Raw genomic sequence first — 8,311 nt, 5'->3', positions numbered from 1 at the left:
TCGTCACCGGGTGTCTGGGCGTCCGCGAGAGGTGAGATGTCACTGTCACCCAGTGTCTGGGCGTCTGCGTGAGGTGAGCACCGATGTCACCTGTCACCCGGTATCTGTGTGTCTGTGTGAGGCGAGTGCCGATGTCACCTGTGGGGCTGGGGACGCAGCCTCTGACTTCTCCAGGGAGGGGTCACCAATTTCCTTCCTGCTTCAGTCACAGGAGATGCCCCTTTTTCTCTCTATGCTCTTGTTTAATCCCAACTCCAATAACCTGGGATTGGAAGCTGCCCAAAGCCTGGTCCTGAGGCCACCCTGATCTGGCCTGTCACTGGGTGACAGGGGGCAAAGGCCAGCAGCCTCTACCATGCCTTGGCTCGTCCCTGGGGTTTGCCCTGCTGCAAACCTAGAACCCCATTTACAAGATCGCCGGGTTTTCTTTTGAACGTTGTTTCTTCGTTGAACCCAAACAAGGCCATCTGTGGTCCCTCCGGCTTCCCAGGAGCCTCACACCCTGCCTGGTTCCGCTCACTCCCTTCCCTTGGGACACAGCAGCAAGCCGGGCCGGGGACACCCCAGCAAGCCGGTCAAGGGACACCCCAGCAAGCCGGGCGAGACAGCAGGGCAGGAGGGCCAAGGTTTGGGTTGGTCAGCTCTGCTGCCTGGTGCCCCCAACAAGCTACCGTAAGTTCTCGACCCTTAGTTTCCGTAAAATTCGGCTGATAATGTCCACCGCAGGGTCTTACTGTGAGAGCCGAGATGGGCGTCTAGGCGGCAAGGGGGGGGGGGCTGGCACACAGTAGGCACTTAATAAATGGTGCCTTCCGCCGCCAGTGCAGAGTGTGGGGGCCACTTCCACCTCTGGTTTCCACCAGCGATGCTCCAGCGGCCGGTTGTTCGGAACCGGATCCGTCCTCCCCTCCACCCGGGCCAGGCACGCCCCTCCGCTGGTGCTCTGTCTTCTGAACACGGCCGCTGCTTCCCTCCCCTGCTCCCCCTGCACACGGGGCCCCGGAGCCCCGTCTGTCTGTGTGCAACCGGCCCACCGTGATTTGCAGCCTGAGAAAACGACGTGGACGGAGGGTTTGTGCCAACACCAGCATGAGCGCCGCTCCAGACGGTCCCCGCTCCCGGTGGCGGCAGCCGCGCTTGCAGACTCCCTGACGCGCCCCCAGGCTCAGCTAAGGAGTTCGGTGAGAAGTCGGCCCTTGGACGCCCTCGCCCCTCTTGAGGCCGAGCCTCACGACTACAGTGGATACACTCAGTGTCCAGTGTGGTGGCTTCCGGCGTGTGGTTTATTACTTGTATACCGATTGGCTTAGCAAGTGGGCAAAGATGTTAATTAATGAGTTTCTGCTGGGCGATCAGACATTCTCCTCCGATAGCACATGTCAAGGATAAATTGGATTCCGGATGAAACAGGTACGTGACTCTCCATCCTCCCCAGCTAGCTGTGTCCCACACGCACAGCTGAGAGCAGGGACATCCTCACGGACACTTGTTCATTCAATTAATCTGGCCAGCGTTCACCCCGAGCACTTCCTCCAGGTTGGGCCACAGCAGTGGTGAGGCAGACGAGCCCTCACTTTCTGGGGCCTTCTGTTCTAGTGCAGAGCAGAGTGTGGGGAGAGGAGAGGCACCCCATGGAGCAACAGGAAGTAGGGGAGGTGGTGAAATGCCATGCAGGGCGGTGGAGGCCAGTGCTGAGTAGCAGGGATGGGGGAGGGTCTTGGGTGGGCAGGGATGGAGGGAGGAAGGTCTTGGGTTGGACAGAATGGGTATGGGAGAGCGGGTCTTAGGTTCATCTGGGATGGGTGGGAGGGTCTTGGGTTGGCTGGGATTGGTGTGGAGGGTCTTGGGTTGGACAGGACGGGTGGGAGGGTCTTGGGTTGGCTGGGATGGAGCGGGGAGGGTCTTGGGATGGAGCGGGGAGGGTCTTGGGTTGGACAGAATGGGTATGGGAGAGCGGGTCTTAGGTTCATCTGGGATGGGTGGGAGGGTCTTGGGTTGGCTGGGACGGGCCGGGGGAGGGTCTTGAGTTGGCTGGGATTGGTGTGGAGGGTCTTGGGTTGGACAGGACGGGTGGGAGGGTCTTGGGTTGGCTGGGATGGAGCAGGGAGGGTCTTGGGATGGAGCGGGGAGGGTCTTGGGTTGGACAGAATGGGTATGGGAGAGGGGGTCTTAGGTTCATCTGGGATGGGTGGGAGGGTCTTGGGTTGGCTGGGACGGGCCGGGGGAGGGTCTTGGGTTGGCTGGGATTGGTGTGGAGGGTCTTGGGTTGGACAGGACGGGTGGGAGGGTCTTGGGTTGGCTGGGATGGAGTGGGGAGGGTCTTGGGTTGGAGGGGATGGGTCGGGGGGGTGGGTTCTTGGGTTGGCTGTTCCTGGAGGAGACTTTGGACCTGAGACCTGAATAACTATTAGTAGAAAGAACCAACCATCTGAGCAGCTGACAGGAAAAGTTTTCAGGCAGAAGGAACAGTGTTTGAGACATAGAAAGGCGATGGGGCCACGGGAGGAAGCCTGAAGGAGGCAGGAAGTGGGCAGGGTTGACCACAGAAGACCTTGGGAGTGGGTTTATTCTCTGGACGATGGTGGCCACTGGGGCTGTAGCAGGGCACAGCCGGTGTCATTCACGCAGTGTCCCTCTGGGCCCCCCGGGGAGAGGGCAGAAGGGCACAGCGACGGGAAACCCCAGCAGCAGCAGGCAGCTTACACGTCCTCAACATCTGCCAAGCAGTCTGCTGCAGGGGCTCTCGGCCTCCCCACGAGAAGGCATTTTCCTTTCCCTGCTCGCCTGGAGTCTTGTCCGTGCAGAAGGATTAGTGGGACTCCTGGGGTGCAGCTGCCCGCCTGGGTGCCTGCTGTCCCGGGGAGCGTCCTGTCGCGGCAGGTGGAAGGCGCAGCTGGCGGCTGGGGCCGGGGTTCAGCAGTGGGCCAGGAGGGGGACAGCGTGGGGCTGCCTCACAGCCTGGCACACGGGGCGGAGCAGGTGTGTGGGGACCCCTGAGAGGTTGCTGACGCCCTGGGCTTGCTGCGTCACCGGAAGGGCAGAGGGGAGCCCTCGAGGGCGGGGCGTCTCCACCTGTGCTGTGCGCCCAGGCCGCCTGGGCCGGCTCCAAAGCCGCTTCTGACTCGATGTGCTCTGGTACGCGCCCATCTCACAGAGGAGAAAGCCGAGGCCCGGAAGCGGACTTAGCCGCGTCACAGAGCGGGCGTGGGGCTGCCCCCGGGCTTTCTGCCCGTCCCGTCTCATTTTATCACCTCTTCCAGGGAAAGGGGTCTCCCCACAGCCTCCCTGCCGCCTGCCTGCCCCGCGGCCCCGCGCATCTGACCCCCAGTCCCGCCTCTGGCACTTTTGTGTGAAGGCTCGGGACACGCCAAGAATTTAAATAGCCCGTGACCTCATCCTGCCGGGCCTCCAGCCGCATGAGCTTTTTTTTCAGGAATTTTCTCCTCCTGCTACCAGCCCTGGGCACACTCACAGAGGAGTCACACGCCGCTGCGCCTCCCCCTTCCCGGAAGCCTGGAGCCCAGAGCGGGGGCAGGAGCAGCCTCTGCTCACTCCGACCCAAGCGGGGACAAGGGGAAAACACACGTGTGACGCTGTGGGATCGCACGAGCCAGCGGCGCCCGGCCCCCGCGGGTCGCGCAGACCCGGCTGGCCCGTCACGGAGCCCGGGCCTGCCCCCCGCGCACCCAGCACGGGAGGGCCAGATGGCTCTCCCCCGCCAGCCCGCGCCCCTGACCCCCAGCTTCGCGCAGGGACTCTACACCCTCTGCGGGTCGGCCTGGAGCCCTGCGGGCACCGGCCTGGGCTGCCCCTTCCTCTGATTCCATTAAATGCCCCCCCCCCTCTTAAACTTGCTGCGTGGAAAGGACCCCAGAGGCCATTTTGTTTGTTCATTTGTGAATCCAATCGTTCACCCTTTCAAGATATTTATTCATCATCTGATATGCACCGGACCCCGTCCTCAGGTGCTGGGCCAACAGCCACCAGCCGGCCAGAACCCGCCTGCCTTTTCGTCTAGTCCCCCCGCCGCCCACCACGTGGACACCCCCAACCCCACCAGCCGTGTGAACCGCCTCCCCCACTGCATGGCCCACCCCCCAACCCCGCCCACCGTGTGGCTCCCCTCCCCCACTGCATGGACCGCCCTCTTCCAACCCCACTCGCTGCGTGGAACCCCCCCACTGTATAGACCGCTTTCCCCTCGACCCCACCTGCTTCGTGTCCCCCAGCACTGCATGGACCACCCTCTTCCAACCCCACTCGCCGCGTGCCCCCCATCTGCTGTGTAAACGACAGGCCCCCACCACCAGCACCCCCCCCCCCTCCGCCCGGCCCTTGGTCGGTGGACCCTCGAGGACCCCTCCTGAGTGGAGAGTGGCTCAGCAGGCAGCTGTCAGCAGTGAGCAGGAACCCTAACTCTGCTTCCCTTGGGCATAAATCCTAAATTTGTCCTGAACTCACAAACTCCGTTTCCCCGTGCTTCTCCGGACGGCTCTCCACCCTGCGGTCCTTGTCCCCCAGCACCAGGGTCACCTCTGTCCTAAAATCCATTCCTGGACCTGAGCCGCTGCCCAGGGGCCATGAGCACGACCCGAGCCGGGACACAGGTGCCCACCCCCACCCCCTTCCCCCGAGGACGCCGGGATGAGGTGGAGTCTGAGCCCCAGGGGAGTGTTCGTTTTATTCTCCATAAGGAGCCGCCTGGACCCCCATCTGCCCCCTCCCGGTGACTTCCAGGCTGCAGACTCAGAGCAGCTCCCACGTTGGGACCGTTCGTCAGCCCAGGGTCAGCTCAGAAAACCCACTCCTCGCCAATCTCCATGCTGGCGACTCTGGCCTGGGGCCCGACTCCAGAACCAGCCCCCCGCTGGGCTCCAGTGCTGAGAGCACCCCTGTCTCTCCTCTCCTGTCCCCCTGCTCTGTCACAAGACCATTCCCGGGGGTCCTGAGTCACACCCTCCCGGTTCGGACCTGGGAGCGCCTCGTCTGCTCTGCCGCGACCACAAGGAAGGCTGGAGCAGCCGGCCAGGGGCCACCTGTGGGATGCGGCCGGGGTCACGCACTGGGGGGTCACCCCGGCAGGGCAGTCGTGGGCCCGTGCGCTGCTCCTGAGCGGCCGGGCTCTGCGCCCCTCCAGGTGCAGCCCGCCCTCTGTCGGGTGTCCCTCTCTGGTCTGTGAACCCCCTGAGGGGCAGCCAGCCCTGTCCCCCCTCACGTGTGTCCTCCCATCGCCGCCAGCGCCCACCCCACAGTGGAGCCCGGTCACCGGCTCTTTACCAGGTGGTGCTGCTTTTCTGCCCTACGATGGGGCCTCTCCTCCTACCCCTTCCTGTGCTCCCCGGCCTGGCGACCGGCCTGGCAGTTCTCATCCAGGTGCATCATGGGTTCCATCTGTGTCATCAGTGTCCAGGTCATGCCCTGTCTCCGGGGCCGGCCCCCGTTGTCCTGCCTCCCTTCGCCTCCCCTGAGTCTCCTGCTTCGTACCCAGTTGGGTGGTCTAGAAACTCTGGCCTGGCCCCACGCGGTGTCCACAGACAACTCTGAAGATCGGAAGAGACCCATTTTTTAGTCCGTTGGGATCTTTTGCTCTGTCACGTGATGCATTCACCGTCCGGGCTTGGCCAGTGCGGAGTCTGCTCGCTGTCCCCTCTGGGTGTGCCTCAGACACTGACGGCGGCGGTTACAGGCCAGGCCTGGGGGAGAGCCTTGCACAGTCCCTGCCGTGCTGTTGTCAGATCAGCCCCCACGCGGTGCCCTCAACACCCAACACCAGTCTGCTGCCCCAAGGAGCTCGCGTTAGGGACATAGACCCCAAGATCCATCTGTCAGAGGAGTGTCCGCTGCACGGGGGGTCCACGGGACCACACTGACACTTGGAAAATGATGCCTGTGGTAACAGAAGTTTCTGGACCGTGGCAGGGAATCTGCGGTAGGGTCCTAGGGCTGCCCTATTGAAGCACGATACGCGGGGGGGCTTAAAAATGACCAAAATGTGTCGTCTGGCACTGCGGAGGCCCAACGTCTGCGATCCGGGCGGGGCAGGGCTGCGACCCTCTGGAGGACACTTCCTGCCTCCTCCCACTTCTGTGACCCTATCGCTTCCACCTCTGCCCTTGCGCTTGGGTGGTTCTTTCCTGTGTCCCAATGTCCCGCCTCTTATAAGGACACTAGTCATTGGCCTTAGGACCCGCCCTGCTCCCACGGGGTCTCCTCTTAACTTGACTACACCCGTAAAGACCCTTTTTCCAACAAGTTTGCTCTCACAGGTTCCTCGTGGACACGATTCAGCCGTGTGCGGCCCACTGTGGTTCTTCCTCTCTGTCTCCCTGAGACGCACACTTTCCCCCGAGACTCGACGGGCACACCGAGAATTCCTGGACTGTCCTGCCGTGCCACCAACTTAGCTTCGTGGTTTCATCTACACACTTCACATCATTACTTGTGGTTTATTTCTCCTGACCAGCTACGAAGGCCGTCTCGCTGGGTTCTTTGCCCTCTTCTCCCCCAAATGCTAACCAGGGCAGGATTTTGTGTTTAAATCACCAGTCAGGGGGGCGCCTGGGTGGCTCAGTCGGTTGAGCATCCGACTTCAGTTCAGGTCATGATCTCACGGTCTGTGAGTTCGAGCCCCGTGTCGGGCTCTGTGCTGACAGCTCGGAGCCTGGAGCCTGCTTCGGATTCTGTGTCTCCCTCTCTCTCTGCCCCTCCCCTGCTCATGCTCTGTCTCTCTCTGTCTCAAAAATAAATTAAAAAATAAAAAAAAAAAAGCACCAGTCAGGGAATGTATGTTAGAGGAGCAAATAGATGAAGAAATGCATTCAAAGCATCTTTTGATGACACGGTAGTGTGAGGTATAAACGTGCACTTTCTGGCCACCGATGAGACCAATCAGGATGCAAAGTAAGGTAAACTTGGAAACAGACGAGTATCCACCAAAGGTCCCTTTTCCCTCGTAGGTCAAGTCCATGTTTGCTTGTTGAGGAATTGTTTTCTAAAGCGGCTGCACCCTTTCACATTCCCGGCAGCACCGTAGGGACTCTCGATCTCTCCACTCCCTTGCTCTCGTCTCTTTTTTGTTATAACCATCCTATCGAGTGTGAAGGGATGGGCTACGTGGGTGACGGGCATCAAGGAGGGAACTTTTAGGGACCGGCACCGGGTGTTGTATGTAAGAGGTGAGTCACTGGGCTCTACTCCTGACTGTACGTTAACCAACTCGAATGCGAATTTTAAAAAAGCACAAAGGGGCAGGATATGAGGATATGAAAAGGCATCTCTCCGGAGAAGGCATATGAAGAAGGCCAGCATACACATGAAGGAATGCACACTATTATTTTTTTTAAATTTTTTTTAATGTTTGTTTATTTTTGAGATAGAGAGAGACAGAGCATGAACGGGGGAGGGGCAGAGAGAGAGGGAGACACAGAACCAGAAGCAGGCTCCAGGCTCTGAGCCATCAGCCCAGAGCCTGACGCGGGGCTCGAACTCACGAACCGTGAGATCGTGACCTGAGCTGAAGTCGGACGCTCAACCGACTGAGCCACCCAGGTGCCCCAGAAATGCACACTATTATTAATCGCTGGGAAACGCTAACCAAACCACAGAAGATTCTTGGAGGGAAACCGGGATACACATCCTTGGTTGGAATCTGAGGTAGCACTGACAGAGTCCACATACGCTTTATCCGAATGATGACTTTACGACCGACTGGCTGGCCGAAGGAAGATATGCTGCCTTAAGACACACCCATTCTTTGCACATCAGAAATTAGTACTCTCTGCCGGGTGATACGTACAGAGTTGCGTTTGGTCAAAGGCCTTCAGACGCCAACACGGTGAACAAGTCACCACCCATCGCGTCGCTGCCCCAGCCTCTACCCGCCCCATCCCTGGGCGCCGAGGGACCGACCCACAGCCTGGTGTGCTGCCTGCTGGCCCTCTACGGCCTCAACCCCACTTTCTGGAACCCAGGAGGGACCCAGGTGAAGTGAAGGCCGGGTCTCTCATGATGCTACCCTGCTAATATGTATCCCCTGGCTGGGCGTGAATTCCACGCACGCTCTCTCACATGCTTTAGGAACCACTGGGCCTGGCGGCTGCTGTGCACATAACGTCCAGGGAACACGGGTGCCCTCTGTCCAGGAGCAGCCTGTGCATCTGACCGAATTGTCTGCTGTCCACTGTCCACCCTGGCCTCAGGTGCTGTCTCATTTTCTCCCTCTGTCTACCTCCTCCTCCCTCTGACTGCCTCCTCCTCCCTCTGTTCACCTCTTCCCTCTGTCTACCTCCTCCCTCTCTCCACCTCCTCCCTC

The sequence above is a fragment of the Panthera tigris genome, chromosome B2 (assembly GCF_018350195.1).
Source record: "Panthera tigris isolate Pti1 chromosome B2, P.tigris_Pti1_mat1.1, whole genome shotgun sequence".
NCBI lineage: Eukaryota > Metazoa > Chordata > Mammalia > Carnivora > Felidae > Panthera > Panthera tigris.
The sequence above is the reverse complement of the archived record's forward strand: the minus strand, read 5'-3'. Positions refer to the sequence as shown.